Source organism: Syngnathus scovelli, chromosome 3, assembly GCF_024217435.2.
Source record: "Syngnathus scovelli strain Florida chromosome 3, RoL_Ssco_1.2, whole genome shotgun sequence".
NCBI lineage: Eukaryota > Metazoa > Chordata > Actinopteri > Syngnathiformes > Syngnathidae > Syngnathus > Syngnathus scovelli.
In genome coordinates, this window is record NC_090849.1 from 5,605,958 (window position 1) to 5,616,211 (window position 10,254).

At 43.7% G+C, this 10,254-nt stretch overlaps 1 long non-coding RNA gene across 1 annotated transcript; it reads left to right on the plus strand.

Annotated features, from left to right (window-relative positions):
• Positions 1 to 830: 830 nt before the first annotated feature.
• LOC125965815 (uncharacterized) lies at positions 831 to 2,125 on the plus strand. Its single transcript, XR_007479976.2, has 3 exons — positions 831 to 897; positions 1,053 to 1,123; positions 1,260 to 2,125. It is a non-coding gene; the product is annotated as an uncharacterized lncRNA (long non-coding RNA).
• The last annotated feature ends 8,129 nt before the right edge of the window (positions 2,126 to 10,254 follow it).

Here is a 10,254-nt window from a genome sequence, read left to right on the forward strand (position 1 = left end):
TTATGTGAAACACTTCCTATTTCATGTCTAACAGTACTCGATTTAACAAATAACCATAAATAAATACAGTGTGGGCAGTCAAGTTAACATATGTGATTATCCTGCCTAATATGTTTATCACAAATATGTCACTAATCACTAAAATGTTTATTTGTTTATCACAACACCTTTGGACCTTCAGCAATCGATTATTTCCCTTCATCTACATAGAGACAGAACGATGGTGTCTTAAACATCTCATTCATTTCACCAAATAACTTCACGCAGGTGGATAACGGCCGTCTCGATCACGCTATGTTGCGTGATGCAGTTTTGAAGAACTAAATGCATTTATTCAATGAATAAGTCAAGCTAGATCTATGTTTATGATGTTGTAAGTTACGGTACCGATTGAAGTTGAGTCCGAAGCCAGTGGAAAACAGCACTGCGTTTGTGCTCTCCAGGTACAAATGTTGTGATCTCTGACTGACGACCGGGCGAGACTCGAGTAAGAGATGTCCAAACGAGCTCCGGCAGGGCCAAGGCGGAGTGAACGGGCGCCCTTCAGGCCGCCAATGACGAGCTGAGAGCCAAACTGATGGACGTCCAGTTAGAACTTCAGCAGGAGAAGAACAAGGTGAAAACCTCAACAGACAGACACTGCCTGCCTCCCTGCCTGCCTGCCTCCCTGCCTGCCTGCCTGCCTGCCTGCCTGCCTGCCTGCCTCCCTGCCTGCCTGCCTCCCTGCCTGCCTGCCTCCCTCCCTCCCTCCCTCCCTCCCACCCAGTTTTCCCGATGTAGATTTTACATGCGTGTGCCATGACTGTGTCAGCCTACATCAACAAATGCAGCGAGGACGTCAGCACCACTAAGAATATCATCACCCGGGGCAACCAACGACCCTGGATGACTGAGGAGGTACGTCAAACGCTACGAGCGCGGAACTCTGCCTTCAAGTCTGGCGACAAGGAGACACTGAGGACAGCGAGAGCCAACTTGAACCGTGCCATCAGGGTAGCGAAGCCCTCCTTTGCATTCAAAGAATCTCAAAGGCGGATTATTTGTGTCGACAGGAGAGAGATTTGCTGCTACGATACCGACGTCGAGAATCTCTGAGGAGGAACAAAGCGTGTGGTCCTGCAAGGTGAGTCTGTTTGTTTGCGGCTGCTTGGTGTTGCGCAAGATGAAATGGCCTTTTCCTCGCTATCGTTCCTCTTGTCGATTCATCGTGAGGTGTCGCTTCAGTTTGTTCAGAGAGATGTTTGCTTCCGCGCCCGCAGGTCATCGAAACATTTTACGGCTACGACGAAGACGTGTTGGTGGACTCGGACGGATCGTCCTTGTCTTTTCACACCGACAGAACCCCCGACACGGAACCCGAAGAGGTAGCCCGCCATTTCTGCCAGCGTATTGTCGCCAAACATTCCTCTTCAGCCTGGAATCGGACTCGTCTTTGCGTCGCGGGTGCTTTGTCGCCGGTCTGACTGATTCTGGTACTAGTTGTTAGAGATTTGCTCACTCCAACTTATTTTGCAAGAACCACACAGGAGACAAGGCAAGTTCTTTTAGACACCTGCAGGTGGAGAGATCACTCGCTTCAGGAATGAAATCTGCCCTCCTTCCTGCACGTGGATATTTATTAAGAGAAACAGAGTGGGGGTATGGGTAGGCTGGCTAAAGCCCTTGTCCTCTAGTCTAAACATGTCAGGGGATGTTTTACGACCTTGAGATAAGGAGGACAAGGTAAGGTATTTATTACCTGTTGCATTCCAACATAATCCTACGATAAAGATAACCTGGAAAACCCTAACATCTCCCTCCTGTTTTATCATATGATTATGTCACCCCAAACAACAAAGACAAGTAAGAAAGGAAAACATATATATATGTATAATGAAGAAAGAAGAATAGTAAAAATAAAAACAACAAACAATGATAGCAACACTTTCCAGTGAAATTGAGGCATTACCTCAACACCCCAGATCAAACTTATTGTGTAAGCGAAAAACCTGCTGGCCAGATGTTATTAGCAGGAAAATTCTTACACGGCCCCGTTGCCACAGGCGACCAGAATGCTATCAATAAAAAATAAAAAGAAAAACACAGAAACAGTACATCATTGTATCCATCACTTGTGAAGCATTTTCGATGGTAAAATCAACAAGTTTCCGTAATACATGCTCAACAGAACAGCATCTACGCAATCCACGTCTCATTATCATTATCACAACTGTCACGTCTAAGAAGTTGTATATGTGCCCGTGTTTTCGTCAGCTGATGATGTTCTAGTCTGTAGGTGAGGTCTGTCACACACACCGGCGCACACACTCGTGTCCAGTTGGCAGGCAGCATCGGACAACTCCTGTGACCACAAAACCATGATCTGTACTGAACAGGCACGTGCACTCATAGGATGCAGGTGAGGCAGTGCCTCTGAACTTCTGAATGAAGTAGGTCCCGTCCGATGGTGCAGCCATGTTGGTAGTAGAGCCCTTACACCTTGAAAACGGCTCTCTCATCCTGGCACACAGCGGTGATGTCCAAAGCTCCCATCCAGTTTCCTCCTGGAGAGCAGTCGTCGTTAATGCATTTGTGGGTCCTGCAACCTTGGGTGCAACATGTGTAGTCAGCAAGACTTGGAATGGTCCCTCCCGTCGTGGCTGGCCCAGTTCCTTCCTTTGATGACCTCGACGTAGACCCAGTCTCCTGGATTGATGGGGTTGTCGACCTGTGAGGAGGAAAGATCAAGCGGCAGTAAATTTGTCTTTGACACAGTTTGAGCGTCCTGATCATATAATCTGCCAAGGACTGCTCTTCATCTGTTGTTTGCAACTCTCGTAGTCAATTGTAGTGCCCATTTAACTGGCAAATAGGAATGTTTGCGGGAAGAGTTTGAACACTTCCTAATGATTCCCTTTAACCAAAAACTATTTATGACAGGGGCGTTCCCATTTATTGCCTCCTGGTTTAAAAGAGATTGTCTTACCCATGCCTTCTTTCTCCTCACACGATCGCACCCACACAGGATGTGAACACACACACAAGGGTGTGAACACACACACACACACACACACACACACACACACACACACACACACACACACACACACACACACACACACACACACGCACGCACACGCACACGCACACACGCACACGCACACGCACACACACACACACACACACATCTCTCGTGTAGCTTCTTTTGATAGAATCTCCTATCGGTAACTGTATGGCAGACGTTTTAGCATCTAATCCCATACTCTGCTCTCTCGCTTCTACTTTTTCATGTCGGTGCAGTCGTAGGTGGCCCCTATTGCAGTCATTGTCTTGTTAACTGTCGCCTTGTGACTCCTATGCATGATTGTGTGAATGTCAAAAATTGAACGTACCTAACTTTCTGACCATCCAACCTCCACTGTGGTACAAAAACCTTACTATTGTATTGAGTAGGTACATTGAGCAACCTAGCTTCCTCCTGACTGCCAAATGTCCTGTTCTAAAATTTATATAACTCGACCTCTACGTCTTAAGCTTGATGAGCCAAAATATCAGATCTTGCTCTTGTTTCCTACCGTTTTAGCCTATTTGTTTTATCCAAATCCGTTCAATCTCTGATTATAACGCTTTTCTCTGTAGTCCTACGTATTTTTCAAATTTTTATTTATTTATTTATAAAATCTCCTCAGTTCTGTCAAACTCAGTGCACAATGAACCTCCCTTCCACTTTGAACCAAGCTTCACCAAATTTGGTAATGCCGTAGCAAGGAGTGCGATTTGGTTGTCGGACACTCCAAGTCCATATCTTTTTGCTGCACTTCACCCTCTCAAGTTGGTGTTCTTTTGTTGTTGCTTCAGAGCGACCCCATCCATCACTCTTGAATGAGTCCATTGTTCAAATGAGTCAATTTTCATCATTGTGAGTTCCTCCGCTTTTCACTGTCTTTTCCGTCCCCGAGGATGTTGTCTGTCCTCCGGAGTGTACTTGCCCCTCTCCAAGCACAACAGTAGTATTTTCTTGTCCTTCGCCAAAGGTCAAAGGTGCTTCAGAGCCAGGCACCATTTTGTAGTTGTTCACGGCTGCAGGCGAAGACTCGGATTGGGTTTCAGGGGCCCTGACACTGAGAATGACAGGCTGGGACGTCAAACTTGTAAGACTATCTCCAAATTTAGCTGCTTCCATCAATTTGCTGGTAACATTTATTTACCAAACTTCAAATTCTCCTAATAACAGCGGTCTCGTTTTTATATCGTAAATCCTGCAACTCATCCTATTTTTGAACTACATTTTATCTATAGTTCCAATTTAATCGGACAGTATGTTGTCTTCAGTATCATTATTGAAAATCAACTCATCGAGGTCTGCGTTCCACATCAAGCCCTGATCTGTATGTCTTGACCTCTCACATGTTATTGTCATGCTTGCTCAAAAATGTGACTTAGAGTATGGTGCTGTGAATTCTCAATCTCCCCAATGAAATTGGATCCCACCTCGTAGTTCTTATCGTTCTCATGTTCCTGTTAGCCTGCAATTGTCCAAATCAAAAATGTTTTCTTTTAACTGTCTTTCTTTTGAACCTCTAAATCTCTCGTGTTGCAAACCTATCTACACCAGAACAAAAAAATTAACACAGTATAACACCAAATGTATTCGAAAATTCATTGTCATAAAGTGTTGTATTATTACTATCTTCCACTACCTGTCCTACTCACTCCCTCCTTTTGAGGCTTGGCAACGCCCATGCCTCACACCTTGACAAACTTTTTGGGAGAATGCGTTCTGTACTACATACGATTCCATCATCATTTAATTTGACTTTCTTTCGAAAACGCTTCTCAATTTCTCAGTTCACACATCTTCTACATGTGTTACTGGTTCTCCAGTTTTTGTTCTAGTTAATTATCAATCCAAAAGCTACGTGTTTCTTTCTAACATTCAACCTGCTCAAAATCACTCTTTCATCAAAGTCGCTCTACTAATTTTCCATAGTAGTCGCCAACGACTTCAACCATTCAACCTTTCATTCAGGCAATCATTCATCAATGCTCATCATATGCATCTCACACAGTCTCCAAAAAGGAGTCATACTATCACATTGGTCCCAATTCATCCAAGCTCACCACACAACATTCATATATCATTTTCAACTCAGGTTTCCTGGTAGAACAATCCACCAGTCCAAAAAAAAAAAACTTAACTAAAATAAACAACTGGCAAATTTATCAGAATTTTTTCTTTGTTTTTAAATTTGAAGAACTCAATCTCTCAGATTTAGCTTGCATTTAGAATTTTGCATAATCTTATAACACAACCAATCAATTATTCCTATTAAATGTAGCATTGCAAAATCTTAAATTCACAATTTAGCTTCTTCCAATTCCTGAAAGCATGTTCTGTCGTTTTTTTTTTCTTTCTTTCTTTTTTTTCTTCTTCGAATTTCTCATGTGTGCTCGACACTTAACATGCACTAGTGTGGATTAGTTTCTGCTCGCAAACAGATTTCTCTCTCTCTTTTCCTCTAATTTTTTTTCTGTCAAAATTGTTTCTGTTCTGCGGTGTTAATTGAATAGACAACAGTCTAGCAAATTTCTTTATACTAAAAGTTTAGCCAATCTTCATCAGTTTGGGACTTTAACTTTAACACATACGCACACACATGCACAGCTCTCGCGTGCGGAAGGTAGGTCTCAGCAACAATGATTCGTCACAGGCTGGCCATTTCCTGTGGTCGATCATGAGCTGGTCCCTCCCATGCACACGAGGACAGCACATTCTAATTTTATTTATTTATCTTCTAGAAGAAAGTTGCATTTCTTTACCACGTGATTTGCATATTTTAACTTTAGTGTAACACAATTTGAGCTCTAGTCATTTGTAATTTGGGCATACAAACAGCATTGTCATACTTCTTGGATGGACAAGACTTCTAATAATCTAAAAAAATTATAATAATCTGACAATGACATGTTTTGCTGTCATATGGGCATCTATTCTTTCTTTCTCTGTATGAGCATAAGTGGTCAAAGAGGAGGAAGCTTGTCATGCTAAAAATTTGGCTTTTCCTCTGCCCCTTCCTGCACCCTTTGATTGATATTGCTTTGCAGAACGACACACTCTTGCAAAGTGTCCTCGTTTCCCACAGTTCCAACAGTTGTCAGTGTCCCGTGGGGGTTTTGAATTATATGGCGGCCTGCGACCTTGTTGCCCTCTACCTCCTCCTCTGCCTTGCTGGGACCCTTGGAAGAAGACTGTTGTATCTTCATCTAGTTCATCATCATTATCTAGATGAAATACATCAGAACTTTTGCCTTTTTTTATCACTTTTTCAGCATGTCAAGCCCATTGCATAGTTGTTGTCACACTTGCAACATCCACTTCCACCAAATGTTTCCTCACCCAGTTGCCTATTTCAGGGCGGAAATTAGTGAGGAGCGCATTTTTAAGCTGTTGTTGATAAGCACTCTCAGCTGTTTCATTGAATGGGATGCCACTATGCACCCTGAATTCTTTTTCAAATCTCAAATGAAAATCATCAGTATCTTCACCAGGCTTCTGTTTTATTGCTGCCAAATGACCATAATTCGCTCGTCTTTGAAATATAGTTTGCACTCTTTGCACAAGACCATTCCATTGTGCTGCATACTTCCCTCCCAATTGATTTCCCTCAACGGGATAGGGAAAAGGCCCTTGATTATTTCTGCCTGTATAATTTCCTCTAACCTTTGCCCAGTCTTTTCCCAAGGAGGACATTGCAGCTTCTCCTGCCTCATGTCTATTCAGTCTATAGGAATGTATAATTCCAGCCATGTCCTCTGCCCATTTATCTGGGTCTTCAGCAACAGGGGTAACCCCTTCAACTGCTTTTCTTGCCTCTTCCAAAGTCCATGGCCGGAAAACATATGTATGTGGGGGTTGGTCTTCCCCTACAAGAGGATTTGGCACCTGTATCATTGGGCACACATCAACCTTGTCTAAATTTTGAGAAAATCTCGCAGCAGTGGTCAAACTTCTTGTTTGTACAGGACTTCTAATAATGTGACCCTGACTTCTTTTGCTGTTATATGGGGGGGGCTGAATTTTTCTTAAACTTGGATACAAGTTTTGTGTGCGAGCGGAAGGCCCCTCTTGCTCCTCTGCTCGAGCTGCCCCTTCAGCGTCGGCTGGAGCCGTGGCCGCGGCAGTGCGCCTGCGCACTGTGGCCTCATTGTCTTTCGGCCTGACAAACATAGTCTCAGCCTCATCACCTTTCATCTTTCTATCTTTTGTCTTTTGGATTTGTTCTCTTCTCTCTTGTGAAGCTTTTAACCACATTTTAGCACAATCCAATTCTCTCTCTTTTCTTTTCTTTTTCAGTCCATTTTTCTTTTTATTCACACTCTCTTCTAAAACATCGACTACTATCTTCCACACTTCAACTCTCAACTTCCCTTCTACTCCATACTTTTTCTTCCACTTCGGCATATATTGCATACAATTAAGAAATCTACTCGCCATGTACTTCTCATCTCCGTCAAGAGGTAGAGATTTACCGTTTTTATTTCCCATCTTAATTGTAGTAGTTTTAGGTTATATAATTTCTTTTTCTCAAAAATATTATTATTATTATTATTACTTATTTATTTAATTATGTCTTTGAGGATCCTCAATGCAGGTTTAAATTGACCTTTCAACAAATTACTAGCCTGTATTATTGCCGTGGATCAATGCTAGAACTGCTATTTAGTCAATTTATCCTACCAGTCACACACTCAATCACACAAACTCCAGCGCTTTTTTAGGCCTCATAGCTCGGACAAACCAAAGTCGTATCTCATAGCTCGGACAAACCAAAGCTGTATCTCATAGCTCGGACAAACCAAAGCCGTATCTCATGGCTCGGACAAACCAAAGCCGTATCTCATGGCTCGGACAAACCAAAGCCGTATCTCATAGCTCGGACAAACCAAAGCCGTATCTCATAGCTCGGACAAACCAAAGCCGTATCTCTCGTGCACACAACTTCAGGCCTTTAACTTACTTGTCCCCTTGGTTCGTTGCACTGCCGGGTCCCGTCAATCCACCTCTGTCAGACGAAGGCAGACCTAAGATGCTGGCCCAGCGAAGAATTCTCTTCCCAGGACTTTCTTCTCCAGGTCCTCCTAATGGACACTGGCTTGTCGACAATGCATCACATCCTCCGTCAGCCAGATAGCGGGTATGAGGGATCCCGGGTTTCGGCACCAAAATGTTAGAGATTTGTTCACTCCAACTTATTTTGCAAGAACCACACGGGAGACAAGCAAGTTCTTTTAGACACCTGCAGGTAGAGAGTTCACACGTTGAAGGAGTGAAGTCTGAAGCTCCCCCAACTGCAAGGACATATTTATTAAGAGAAACAGAGTGGGGGTATGGGTAGGCTGAATAGAAACCCCTTGTCCTCTAGTCTAAACATCTCAGGGGATGTTTTACGATCTTGTGATAAGGAGGACAAGGTAAGGTATTTATTACCTGTTGCATTCCAACATAATCCTATGATAAGGATACTCTGTAAAACCCTAACAGTATCTGTTCTTGGGTTTGGGGGATTAAGAGAGCTGACCGTAGAAGAGAGAATTTTAACCATAAAAGTGGTGATTTTACCCTTGCTTTTACTAATCAGTTCTGTTTTCATCCCAACAAGTAAGTTGCTTTTAGAATTGGACCGAGCCATTTTTTACTTCACCTGGAAATCCAAGTCAGAGGGACTGAAGAGGGACACCATGAAGAAAAAGAAAAAAAACGGAGGAGAAGGAGTCCCGGAGTTAAACCTCTTCCTCGGTAGAAGATATGTTGCCCTGCACCTGTGAAGCGCGGTTTGTTACACCAAATGCACCGAAAAGCCAAGCAATGACACGATTCCGGATGGGCTCATACCTTTGGAAAATAAAGCTAATACCCACCGACCAAAGAATTCCTGTGTCTTTTAATCTGTCACCTTCTTATTCCTTAGTCAAGAAGTTTTTGAAGAACTTTAAATTAGAGCAAGAGAATAGTGAAATTTTAACAAATCACAGGTCTATGATCTCTGTCGTACAGGAGCAGGAAGCGGCGTGTCCAGTGCACGGGCTTGCATTCGGTGAGCCCACAACAGTTTGACACAATGTCAACCACCGCGCCCTCTCGAAACAAACTTCGGGACCTGTTACGGGTGGTGGCCCATGATGTCCTCCAAGTCAGGTCCGTTATGCACTCCCGGGGCATGTCAGCGCTCTCAACGTGCCCCCGACCTGGCTGTGGCGCCCAGGAGTCGGTGTTGCACCTGCTCTGGTAGTGCAGGGCTGCTGTAGACTTGTGGGCGACCTGCAATTCCCGGCAAGGGAAGCGCTGTATGCAGACCTTGTACTCTATGGGGTGAGCCCATTGAAAATCAAGCAAGAAGACTTTACAAAGCAGTGGCTCACCTTTGCTGCCATCAAAGACGCCATGTGGACTTCCAGAAATTTGCTGGTAAGGAGGCACAGACATCCTAGGAGCCATGTTGTCTGGGGCTTCATGCCCCTGGTAGGGTCATCCATGGCAAACGGATCCTAGGTGAGGGGCCAGACAAAGCACGGCTCTCACAAGCCCCTTATGAAGAAAAACATAAATGGATTCCGTTTTCCGAGGTGGGGCTCGAAGGCGAGCATCAACGTCGGGTCAAACGCACCTCTTTCCATAAGGCGGGTTTGTCTTAGCCGGGTTCGGAGATTCGTCCGTAATCTAACCACCCGAGTTAAATTAACTCCACCGGAATCAATATAATTTCTGTACGACGCCAATCCCTCTCAAGTCACCCGAAGCTCGAGCCGAGTAACTCAATTCGAGGCAAGACTTCGAAGTGACCGCATCGTATTGATGGCTCCCCGCTAATGTTTGAAGTTCTTATTATGTTACGGATATTTTTAGATGTCTTTGTTAAGACCTCAGGGATTCGTTTGTATAGCGCACCCAAGCACTAGTTTTGCCGAAGTAAATGTTGATATGGGTCCGTTCCACTTGGTCGCTCATGCAGCGAGCCGACTAACTTGTTTATTCGAAAGAGAATCGAATTAATAAAAGTGTGACAATAATAGCATTTAAGAAGAAAATTACTGCACTTTATATTATTAATTCCAACTTCTTATAAGTAGATCTAGCACTTAAAGGTCGGAGTGCTTCACCCCACTTGATTGCTTTAAAAAAGAGTAACAACTTTCTTAAAACAAATAAAAATGTTTTACTCTATTTAGATTTGCCCAGTAATTAATTTGGAAGGCAAGTCTATTTTTCGACCGCGT